Raw genomic sequence first — 11,621 nt, 5'->3', positions numbered from 1 at the left:
GATGGTAAACATGGACCAGAGGAAATCTAGTCCTCCTGATTAATGAGGATTGTTGTTTTTGTACTCCGGTGTAACGTTACAATCACCGACCCTCTCGGTTACATGTACCGGTACCGGTCCGGATAAACGAGCCCGACTACATGTGCGGGAGGCTGCAGAGAGGAGGAAGAGGAGGTGGAGGAGGAGGAGGAGGTGGAGGGACATCAGTGAAAGAGAAAAACTGTCGGCTCGACCTGAGCAGGTTCAAAGTTTGAATTGATGTGATGTAATGAATTGATGTGATATAATGCAGCGTTGTTCATGTTGCAGTCGTTACAGAACTAAATCAACTCCTCCTCTCTTATTATCTCCACTATTGTAATTCAGGTCGTTTGAAGTAGTTGGAGACTCACTGTCTGCTGTCTCTGGTGTCCAGTTTTACTCCTGTGTTACAGCTCAGGGGGACAAGCTTCATTTAAATGCATCTGTATGTTTCACTCATTGGACAAATGAATTCTGATTCTATTCTGTTTTCATAAAGCAGGCTGCTCCATCCACCAGAGAGACAGAGGACCAGTGGGACATCATGAATAAAGTCACCCGAGAGTTTGAATGTCAGACGGACCGCTTAGTGGGGAAAAGAACTGCAGCCACAGGACTGTCATACAGAACACTGAAAACCTTCCAGCGAGTGGGCGGAGCTTCAGCTCCTTCAGGACACGCCCCCCAGTCTCAGAGCAGAGATCACTGATGATTTTCTCATGATGTCAAACCCTAATTTAACATTCTTGTCTGTTTTTTTTCATTCAAATTTGGATGGGTACTTCTGTGGGGTGATGAACTTAAAACTCATTTTCATTTCTACTTTACAGCATCTTTAATGATGATTATTATTACTATGATGTTAACATCAACAATCATTTAACCCTTCAATGTCCTCATCAAGAAAAAAGTAACAGTAGAATTAGTCAAATACAATGCTAACTTATGGCAGTAATAAAGAGCATAAATGTTAGATACACTTCACACTTCCGATTTTTGGTGATATGCTATCTTGTTTTTCATTCAAACAAAGGGAACACTGCAAAACAGAAAAACATTTCATTTCTAAAATTTCAGTTTCAAAACACCTCATCTGTGCATTAGATCCACTTTATTTCTCATGGTATGCTGCAAAGCTGCATTGGACACAGGTTGCATCTTCCACGCTTGTCACAGTGAAGGGGCCAATGTCCACAGTTGTCATAACGCACATCTGGTTGTGGTTGTGAGGGTCTTGGGGTGGAGCGTTTCTTCTGAGGTGGTGGAGAGCAGGACAATGGTCGGCTAACTTTGGGTGCTGGCTCTCATCAAACCGTGGGCAACTGCCAGGCGGAATCTTTTGAGAGGCATTAGTTTCTCAATCAGTAGGCCACAATCCCTCTTGTAGACCAGCCAGGAATTTGAGATGCACAGGTCAAACAGGGGGATGTACCATCGCCTTGACTTGGCGGGGGTCTTGCTGATTGTCTTGCGGTTTGGTCGGACAGTGCCAATGCACTTGACACCCAAGTTTGCGTTCAGCTTCTGGATCAAGTTGAAACTGGTGAAGTAGTTGTCACAGAAGACAACAGAAGGACGTGGCTGTGTTATGGTTTTGCATAATGTTGTCACCACTTTGGCTCCTAGAAGTAGCCCCTGCTCCTCCTCACATCGGGCAACATTGAAGAATGTGGATGCCCCTTGATGGAGCAGTAGGTCATGGATGATGCCAGATGAACTGGCCCGGCAGAATAATTTAAAGCCCCATTTTTCTGGCTTGTTGGCAATATATTGGCGGAGAGTGCCAGCCCTTGTGCCTTTATATGCCACCATGACCTCATCCATACTGTGCTTGTAAGTGGATGGGATCAGGAGACACTGCTCACGAAGCATATCAAAGAGGGGGTGGATTTTGTTAAATCTGTCTGGACTGTCGTTGCACTGCTGATTATCATTCAAATGAATGAACCGGCGTAACAGCTGGAATCTCTTCTTTGGCATGATACCAGCTATCAGATCAAAACGTGACGCGTGGTGCCAGTAGTCCTCCAGGGCTGGGAAGTTGAACACACCCATGAAGAGTAGTCTTGCCAGGAAATCTTCAATGTCTTCAGGGCTAGTCTTGATTGGATCCCCCAACTCATGGGCAGAGTACAGATTGGTATGATGCGCAATATGTTCAATCATCTGGTCAGTGAAGAGCATTTTGAAGTACTGGAAGGGTGTCTTTACAGCCTCAGGGGGCTCAAATCTTGATTCAGGAACCTGGAATTCCTCAATGTCTTCATGCTTCCAGATTCTCCTTGTGCCTTTGTTTGGGCCTGAGGGTGAACTTGGGTCAGGTGGGTCCTCTGGCTCCTCCAAGGAAACAGTTTTTAGGGCATTCTTCCCTTTTCTGCTCTTCTTACAAGGAGGCAGTGCAGAAGATGTGCTTGTTGAGGCAACCTCTGCCTCATCCATGGATTCAAAAGAAGTGTCCCCAGTCTCTTCTGCTTGTGCGGGCTGATAATCAGGATCCTCAATTTGGTCATCGTCATCACTCAGATCAGCATCAGAGTCTTGAGGATTTTCTGGTATAAGTGCCAAAAAAATTGTGTGGCCTTGCACCGTTTAAAGATTGAGCATCCATCTATTGTTTGTAAATCAGAAAGGAAAAAAAGTTACAATTACAAACTATGTACTGTTATAATGCTAGTAATGTTATTATACCAAAATATGTCAATTGGTTACCATTCAATTATTAGTTTTATTATTTCTACATACTTATTCTAGATATTTACTATACATACTTTTTACAAAAACATTTTTATGCAATATTTTACGAAAACAATATAATGTTAAAATATTTTATCAAGTACTTAATATAATACCATTAAATAGATATTAACAGCAGTGAATATTCGTATGTATTGTTTTATTAATAACATTTTTTACATACATTATCTTAGAATCACTATGTTTACCATAAAATTATAATTCAACCGTTCGGTAACAAAAACATTTTTCGACAGGATAATCAGATGTGTTTTATTTCAAAGCAAATACTGACTTTTATTTACATTAGGTTAACTTCACTACTGAAGGAGGCATACTTCTTAAAGACACAGTGACATGTAGTCGATTTTTTTTTTTTTACAATAAGATACCTCAACCAAGTTGTAGAGCTAGCTCAATCAGGATAAATTAAGGTCAATGCATTTTTCAATAAGATATAGTGACTCAAAATGTGCTCTACCAAAATGTAGAGTAGGCAGTTAGGCTGACAAAGGGCGGAGTCAGCCAGCCAGCACGTTTCAGTGTAGAGCTGCACGCCCGGTGGGTCCTGAATGCAGCTGAAGTACTGCCTTGTTAGCCCGGCCGCCATCCGGGACAGACCCTCTGAGCCCTCGGAGCAGGTGAGGACGCTCATGAGGACCGGCCCGTGCTCGTTGAGGCCGTGTCGGAAGCGGAGAGCTTCTTCTTCACCCTGCGACCACCCTCCGACCTTCTTCTTGCATCGACGACACTCGATGTACTCAATGGCCATGAGATACCAGCCGTTGATGTCCAGGACCCTCCGGTTGGTCCTGTAGAGCCCAGGCTTCGTCAGGGACCCAGTGCACAAAGGTTGGGGACACGCCAGCTTCAGGCACCAGATGTGGTGTGTCGCCTGACTCCTGCGATGCCTCCAGCAGCTCCTCGTTGGTGGGCTCTTCAGGATGCTGGAGGAGCGAGAGAGGACGGGCCTGTACATCTGAGGTTGAAAGAACAAAACAAATGTTTGTTGTTTAATTGAAGCATTTGATCAAAACCAGCTGAGGTTCAGAAGATTAAGCAGGACAGACTTGAAGAGACACAATGAGCAGAGGACAACTGATGACAACTGATGAGACCGCACTTGTTGAGGGGAGGAGGCAGGCAGGAGGAGGAGGTGGAGGAGATGTTGTGTGGTGAAATAAAGAAAAGAATGATGGAGAAAGTGTTTCTCTACAGATGATAACATCAGTGATGGTGTTTCAGGTGACTGGCAGCATCTCTGATGGAAAGAAAAAAGATTGTTTCTTCTTGTCTGCATGTGGCTCAGAAAGTTTCTATGTGGTCATCTTATTTGCAAGTGACTCCGGAAAGTTTCTCATCAAGTGGCTCCGAAAGGTTTTTTTTGTTTTACTCTTATTTGCAAGTGACTCCTGGAAAGTTCCTTTTGTTTTACTTTCCGCATCTAATTGATGACTCCCCTGTGTCCTTATCTTGTTACCTGCAACCAACTCAGTATTACCATATAAAAGCAGATACAGAGTGAATGGGGGTCAACTGTTTGTCACACTGTATAAAAGCTGCCCTACGGAGGAGTGACCTTGAGCAATGCTGGTCATCCTTCTTTGAGTGTACATGTATTTGCTCCTTCTTGCAAAAATAAATGTCCGATATGTTTGATTTTGAATCTAGCCTCTGAGTAACCTTTCTAACAATCTCTGTTAGTGATTTAAAAGTTTTAAATTCCACCCAGACTCACCTGGTCGTCTCCTGTTCCGCTGTGATCACAGAAACATTTAAAAAGACGAGTCAACGTCGGTTCAAGTTTCTCTTACAGACAATGTGCTGCGTAAATATTAATTTACTGGTACTGACACTCTTCAAAACCAACTCCCACCCTGACAAGCTCTTCATGTGAAGGCTCCTCAGGTGGTGTTGAGGGAAGAGCTGGTCTGGAGGAGGCTGTAAAATAACACAGAAACATAAAAGGAACAGTAAATCAAAGAAATAGAGTTTAACTCTTTGTATTCCATTCAGGCTGAACTGGACCTTACCTGGAAATGAAGGCTGAGTGACCACATTCCCCGTAGATAGAGAATGCTGCCCAGAGACGAAGGCCAGAAGAGCAGGACCAAGAGTCCCACCAACGCCATCTTTATCTCCAGAGACTGCAGCAAGTATTCACAGCCTCACAAGTACAACACGGAATTGGGAGAATTCGTCCTATCAATTAAAACCAAACTTTAGCACGTCTCACTAGTTTCTTTGAAGAATAAGAATCCAATACCTCCAAAAAGGAAAGGAGAGCAGAATGGTGCAGCAGAAGCATGCTGGGCCAGAGGTCAATGGATCGAAACCATCCTCTGCTAAGGTGGTAATAGTCCACCACCAATCCTTAATATTGAGTCCGAAACTCAGATTTCTTCCCTGCAAACACTGTAAAGTCAACATCAAACCAGGGAAAGATCAGAGGTGCAATTGAAGAGTGCTGGTCCCAGGAAAACTCCAGCCTTTCTCAAACTCTCTGGTGAGCCCACTTCGTCCATTTTTAAGGCTAATAACTGGATTGTATGCACAATGTCAACATTCTCTGGGTGTGGTATTGCAGAATATTCTCTGCTTTCTCAAAGTCCTGGGTGTGGTTGTGTGAAAAGGGTGTCAGAGAGATTGCTGATCATCTGGTCAGGGTGGAGTGGGATATGCACTGGACACAATCAAAACCACTGTGACCCACTTAGTTGCCCTTATGACTTGGTACTACTTATGTGTAGAATTACTCACTTTCGTACCCAATATTGGAGCCTAAACGATTAAAAAAAGAAATCTCTGACAACCCAGTGAAAATTTATGCTTTGTGATATTGTGCTAACATTAAGGGATACTACTAGTTTTCCTTTTTCATGTGTACATTGACCGTTTAGAATTGTAAATCTTTTTGTGATTATCTCTCAATTATATTTTTCCAAGCAGCTAAGGCACTAAATCTAGGGGTAGTGTGGCTGAGTGGTCGAAGGTGCTGGATTTAGTCTCCAGTCCCTATGGGGGCATGGGTTCAAATCCCATCACTGCCAACTTTATGAACAAGGAATGCAGTATACCGTGACTGTAACCCTACAAATCTATCACCCATTTCTTGACAGCATTGGTGCGGCCAATTATAATAGTCCACCACCAAGCTTTAATGTTGAGTCAGAAAGGCATGGATTGAAATCCCACCAATTTCATTGTTGTGAATTGTTTGATCGGCATAAAATAATTGGTTCATGTTGCTTGTGTAACACTGTTTACATTGTTAAGATGTAAATGTGAGAAGCTTAATTGATATGATTTACTTTTATTGTGAAAAGCATAAAACAGGAAGTGCTTTTACTTTGAAGAGCCAGGAAGTAGCATGGTGCGTGGTTTCTTGACGCTAACTAACAAAATTACGATGATTCGAAGAATACCAGATGTCGGGTGCAAGAGCACATTCAGTTCACTGTTCTAGTTTGTAATACTGCAGTTCAGACAGTAAAGTGTTCCGTTCAAACGAGACGTGTCTTGGTCCTCACTAGAAGCTCCACTTCACAACAATGGGAATATAAATGCACAGTGTGTGCGTGAGTGTTTGTGTGCTCGTGCACATAATGTCTGTGTGTCAACAAACCTAGAGGATGAGAGGCAGATGCTGCGTGGCCTGAGGAAGCAGGTTGCTGTGAAGCACTCTGAAGCTGGCATTTCCTTCCTGGTGAGGTACTGCTGAAGCTGATACATTTTGCTGCCTGGTTCACACTGTTTCCGGAGGATGAATGCAGCGTATCCATCTGCTCTGCTCTCCCAAACATCCTTTCAAGTCTTGTTCGCGTTCTTTCCAAAGCCAACAAAGTTGTCATCCTCATTCTTCACAGGTTGATCCACTGGTCTTTCAACTAAATACTTGATAAGGTCCTTGATTTCCTGGAAGCTTCGACTGTACTCCAGAAATGAAAATAGGGTGTCCTTCTTGGCACCCTCCGGTTTAAATGGTTCAGCCCATTCTTCCTCCTCCACCTTCTTAATCAGGAATCCAGTATAGCCGATATCCTTCTCTAGCAGCCATCAGAATGACCTACCCTTGTACTCTCCAAACTGAAGTACATACTCTCCCAGCACCTCCTGTCTGTCAGACACATCTCCCCCTCTCATGAAGACAACAGAGAGGGCATTCTCTTTGACCTCGTCTTCCCTTCGCGCGGCCGACTGATCCTGGAGGTCGGGGTTGTTCTTGATCCTCTTGGCTTCATTTGATGGATCTTGCCTCAGATCTCCACTCAGTCCTTTCTTGAAGCACACTCTGATCTCGCCTGAGAAAATCAGTTTTCTCTTCATCCTGCTGTATTGTACACAGAGAGCTGATTAGTCTTTCTGTACTGTTATATCAGCAATTAACCCACTTCAGACCTGATTTATCTAATTTCTTTTCTTCAGTAAACCTGATGTAAACTGAGACTAAGTGACTTATTTAGTCACTTTAATTACTTTATTCCACTTACCTGGTCATAAGAATCCTGCCCTGTCTAGCAATAGTTAAATAACCACAGAGCTGCGCTTACGAAAAGGTGATAGCACAGTTGTTGAAGGGGATGGAAGAACTGTAAAGATTTACCTTTCCTACACCATTAAACAGTAGTGGAAAATAACTAAATGCAGTTACTCTAGTACTGCAGTTAAATACAATTTTGAGGTACTTGTATTTTAATTGAGTATTTTCAATTGATACTACATTTCTACATACTTATTCTGGATATTTACTATACATACTTTTTACAAAAACATTTTTATGCACTACCTTTATTATGAAGTGACAATTAAACCGTTGGGTAAAGCACGTTTTTAGGAAATTATTTTACCCTTATTAATTTTTTTTTTTTTTTGGTATCAAGTTCAAGTTCTGTTCAGTAAGACCTCAAGTGCTGTAATATGTCGAATAAATTTACTTACCTTTGAAATTTTCACCAAATAGTGTCCACATGTCTGGAGGAAAGTTTTCTTGCTAACTTCCTGTTAAGAGCTGAGAAGGCATACTTCTTAAAGACACAGTGACATGTAGTGGATTTTTTAAAAATAAGATACCTCAACCAAGTTGTACAGATAGCTCAATCAGGTTAAGTTAAGGTCAATATATTTTTCAATAATATATAGTGACTCAAAATGTGCTCTACCAAAATGTAGAGTAGGCAGTTAGGCTGACAAAGGGCGGAGTCAGCCAGCCAGCACGTTTCAGTGCAGAGCTGCACGCCCGGTGGGTCCTGAATGCAGCTGCAGTACTGCCTTGTTAGCCCGGCCGCCATCCGGGACAGACCCTCTGAGCCCTCAGAGCAGGTGAGGACGCTCATGAGGACCGGCCCATGCTCGTTGAGGCCGTGTCGGAAGCGGAGAGCTTCTTCGTCACCTGAGCAGAGAGAGCGAGATAATGGTGTTAACGACCCCGCAAGAGGTAAATTACAGGTATTCTCATCTGGTTGGTAAGTGTTTACGAAGCCTTTCGGATGAGGTGGGACACCTTTTCAGGAGACTCAAGCCAGTGCATTTACAGTGTAACTGCGACCACGGAAGGCAAGGATTCGTTCCGTGAGGTAACAGACTATGGCAATGGACCTCTTCAAGACATCCATCTTCAAAGTTCTGCTGAAATAACCTGTGTTGTGATTTGGCGATATATAAATAAAATTGAATTGACTTAAATCCGTCCAGTGATTTTTTTTTTATCCAGCATCTTTGCATTTCTTGGTAAGACCTGTCCATGACGCTGTGCGTGCTCAAGAATGCTTTCAGCTCCCACCAGCTATCCACTTTGAAGTCCAGCTGCCACCTAGATTTCAACTGGATTCAGAGTCCACAGTACTGAACAAATTGGGGAAAGGTTTCTTACATTGTTTGCACCAAGTCTTGCGATGGGTTTTGTTGTATCCCAAATTGTTTTCCCCGAGTCCGTTGATAGAGGCAGTCTTTAGGCAGTTTCCGGTCTTAGCTTATTTTTATTAAGCATAGCATACAAGACATCCTGCATAGCATACAAGACATCTTGGAGAGCCCAACATCAACCTGAGGTCTCTTTGTTGGAGTCTGACCTCCCACTTTCCGGCACATACACTTATACTATAGGAAGAGGCGTTACATACGGTGAGGCGGGAACATTTGCATATGTTTGTCTCAGTGCTTTTCCACTGTCCTCCGTTTGACCCACATCCCCCTTTTGATCTGATAGTGAGTTGCACCCCACGTGACCCAGACCTGATAAGTTCCTGCATAAGCAATGTGTTCTACAATGATTACAGTCAGTATATATTTTGAGCTTCTGTGCTAGGTTATGTTTACAACAATACAACACATATATATATATATATATATCACATCATATCACTTACATATAGGTCGTACCATCAACTACCAATCTCAAGGTGTAGACAAAATGCTGTGTATGTAAATGAGAGTGATTCTGCTTGGCCAAACCAAAAGGTCACAGGAGGTGGTCTGCAACCTGTGGGGTCACATCCTGCTGTTCTTTGAGGCATTAACAGGAACAGACAGCTGTCTGGTGGACTCCAGGGGGTGAAGGAAAACAACCCCCACCTCCACCAACCAACAAAGGATACATCAATACACATGACTTTTTGGTGGAAGACAACCAATGAGCATACAACATATGAGCCCTCATATGCACTAAGCAGATCTATATTCCACAGTTTCAAAATAGTTCTAATAAACTTCAAATACTTTGTCGGCTCCGTAGTGGCCATGGCAACAACGGTGGTTCCATGGTGTAATGGTTAGCACTCTGGACTTTGACTCCAGCGATCTGAGTTCAAATCTCAGTGGAACCTGGATTTAGGCAAGATTAAATTGCCAGTTTTGGTGCTCGTTAGGAAATGGGGGGAAAGAAAGAAACATATTGAATGAAATACTGACTCAACAAGTCACACACTTGTGACTTCACAATTTCCCACCCAAAGGATGGTTGTGTTATTATTACACAAGAATTGTGTTTGTTTGTTTTTCTGTTTTTGTTTTTTGAGTAGGAACACAAATACATCAACAAGAAACAAACAGCAGGTGAAAAATTAAACTACAACATAATTATACCAAAAATGTATTATTAAACAACCTTATCAAAAACTCTAAACATATATAATAATAAACACACACCTCTCAAAGAGTGCTCTTCTATTCTTCAATGGTTTGCCCAGAGGCTGGCCCTGGTGGAGATGGTGCTGGCTGGAAAGGCAACAATAGACAAAAGGGAAGAAAATATGTCATTAATCATTCTTGTTAAACTGCATAACACCTCCAAGTTCAAAATAAAAAAACATTTTGATTTAAATACTGACTTGATCAACAAGTCACACTCTCGCCAGGACTTGCACCTGGAATCTTCCACCCACAGGATGGCTGTGTGACAATTACACCACGAGTTTTTTTGTTGTTGTTGTTGTCTTTTTTTGAGGAGGAACACAAACGCATCAAAAAGAAACACAGCAGAAACAAAGCACCGATCTGTCTGCTGTTAGTTTGAATCACCAAAAGAAAATCCCAAGTATTCACCTGGGTGATACTTCATCATTTATTTATGTGTACATTCTACTTCAAATATTTGATCATACAGTTTATACATACAATTAATTTATTTATACAAAAAAAATTGAATTGAAAGAAATGATTGAATAGTTTAGTGAGAGTGAAATCCCACAATCATACATGTTCAGCACAGCAGGGTTTGGTTTTTTGAATCACAGGTGATCCCTGGTGGCCTCTCATCGAGTCCAGCAGTTTGGTATAGAGAGTCAAAGGAAAGTGCACAGGCTGCTCCATGCAGGCAAGCTCTCCCACTTTGAGTGGCATCTCTGAGGTGTTCGGGTTTTGTTGGTTTAGGAGTGAATTTTTCCATTTGGAGACCCTAGAGCTGAAAAGTGGAATGATGAATCAGTCGTCTGTGCTCTAGTGACACCTGGTGGCAGATGTCTTCATATCTTCCTTTGATCATTCAGGGAACTGTTGGAAGAGAGTGAAGTCACACAATCAGTTGGTATTTAAGGATTGAAGAACCCTGAAATTCAAAAGAGCTGCTCTGAAACATTCTGTAGATAAATGTTGAGCTGAGATTACAGGGAGAGAATCTGATGACCCCGGCTGTTCTCCACCAGTGTCAGACCGTCCGTTTACCTACCTGGTTCCAAGTCGCCGTAAGTCTGTTTACTTGTCCAGTGAGAAGTTCTGGTTCTGACTCTCTGTCTGTCTCCTACATACCTGCCGTCCAGTGTCGATACTCAGGTATCACCTGTGCGAAGAAGCCAACTAGTGTCGTTCCACAGAGTTCACCTGTAGACGTCTTTGCAATCCTGTGTTGGTCCTCGGGTTACCACACAGTCGACCCTGCCCGCTATACTCATAGTGAGTGTGTATGTATGTGTTCTATGATGTCATTGTGAATGTGTATGTATGTTTTCTAGTGAGTGTGTATGTATGTGTTCTATGATGTCATACAACAGGCGGAATTACTTCATTAACAATTTTACAATTAGAAAACAAGTGAAATAATTTCATCAACAACTGCTCAAATCAATATATTATGTATAGGAAATGAACAGTACAGTAGACAAGGTACTGTAAATTGCTGACTTTGATCAGTACTGTTTTTTCACAATATCAATATATATTAAAACATTAATGTCTTCCAATTTATACTCTTCTTGGATAATCTTTACCAGCGACTGTTACCACAATAACTACTTTATTACGTTCATACACCACTAACGAGCATTATGAATGGACGAATATATGTTACCATTTTTTACGTTCATTCTTTGATTGAAACTTACTTTTATCCCAAGTGATAATAACACAGTTAGTGACACAAAACATTTTTTAGCGGC

General features: G+C 42.1%; 2 non-coding genes across 2 annotated transcripts; both read left to right on the top strand.

Annotated features, from left to right (window-relative positions):
- The first annotated feature begins 5,722 nt into the window (after positions 1 to 5,722).
- trnal-uag (transfer RNA leucine (anticodon UAG)) lies at positions 5,723 to 5,804 on the top strand. Its single transcript has one exon. It is a non-coding gene; the product is annotated as a tRNA-Leu (tRNA).
- Positions 5,805 to 9,503: 3,699 nt separating this feature from the next.
- On the top strand, positions 9,504 to 9,575 carry trnaq-uug (transfer RNA glutamine (anticodon UUG)). The gene has a single exon. It is a non-coding gene; the product is annotated as a tRNA-Gln (tRNA).
- Positions 9,576 to 11,621: the final 2,046 nt, after the last annotated feature.

Source organism: Embiotoca jacksoni, unplaced genomic scaffold (assembly GCF_022577435.1).
Source record: "Embiotoca jacksoni isolate LCO1_2020_lvr unplaced genomic scaffold, fEmbJac1.0.p SCAF_42, whole genome shotgun sequence".
NCBI lineage: Eukaryota > Metazoa > Chordata > Actinopteri > Embiotocidae > Embiotoca > Embiotoca jacksoni.
Note: the sequence above shows the minus strand (reverse complement) of the source record. Positions and strands in the feature narration are given on the sequence as shown.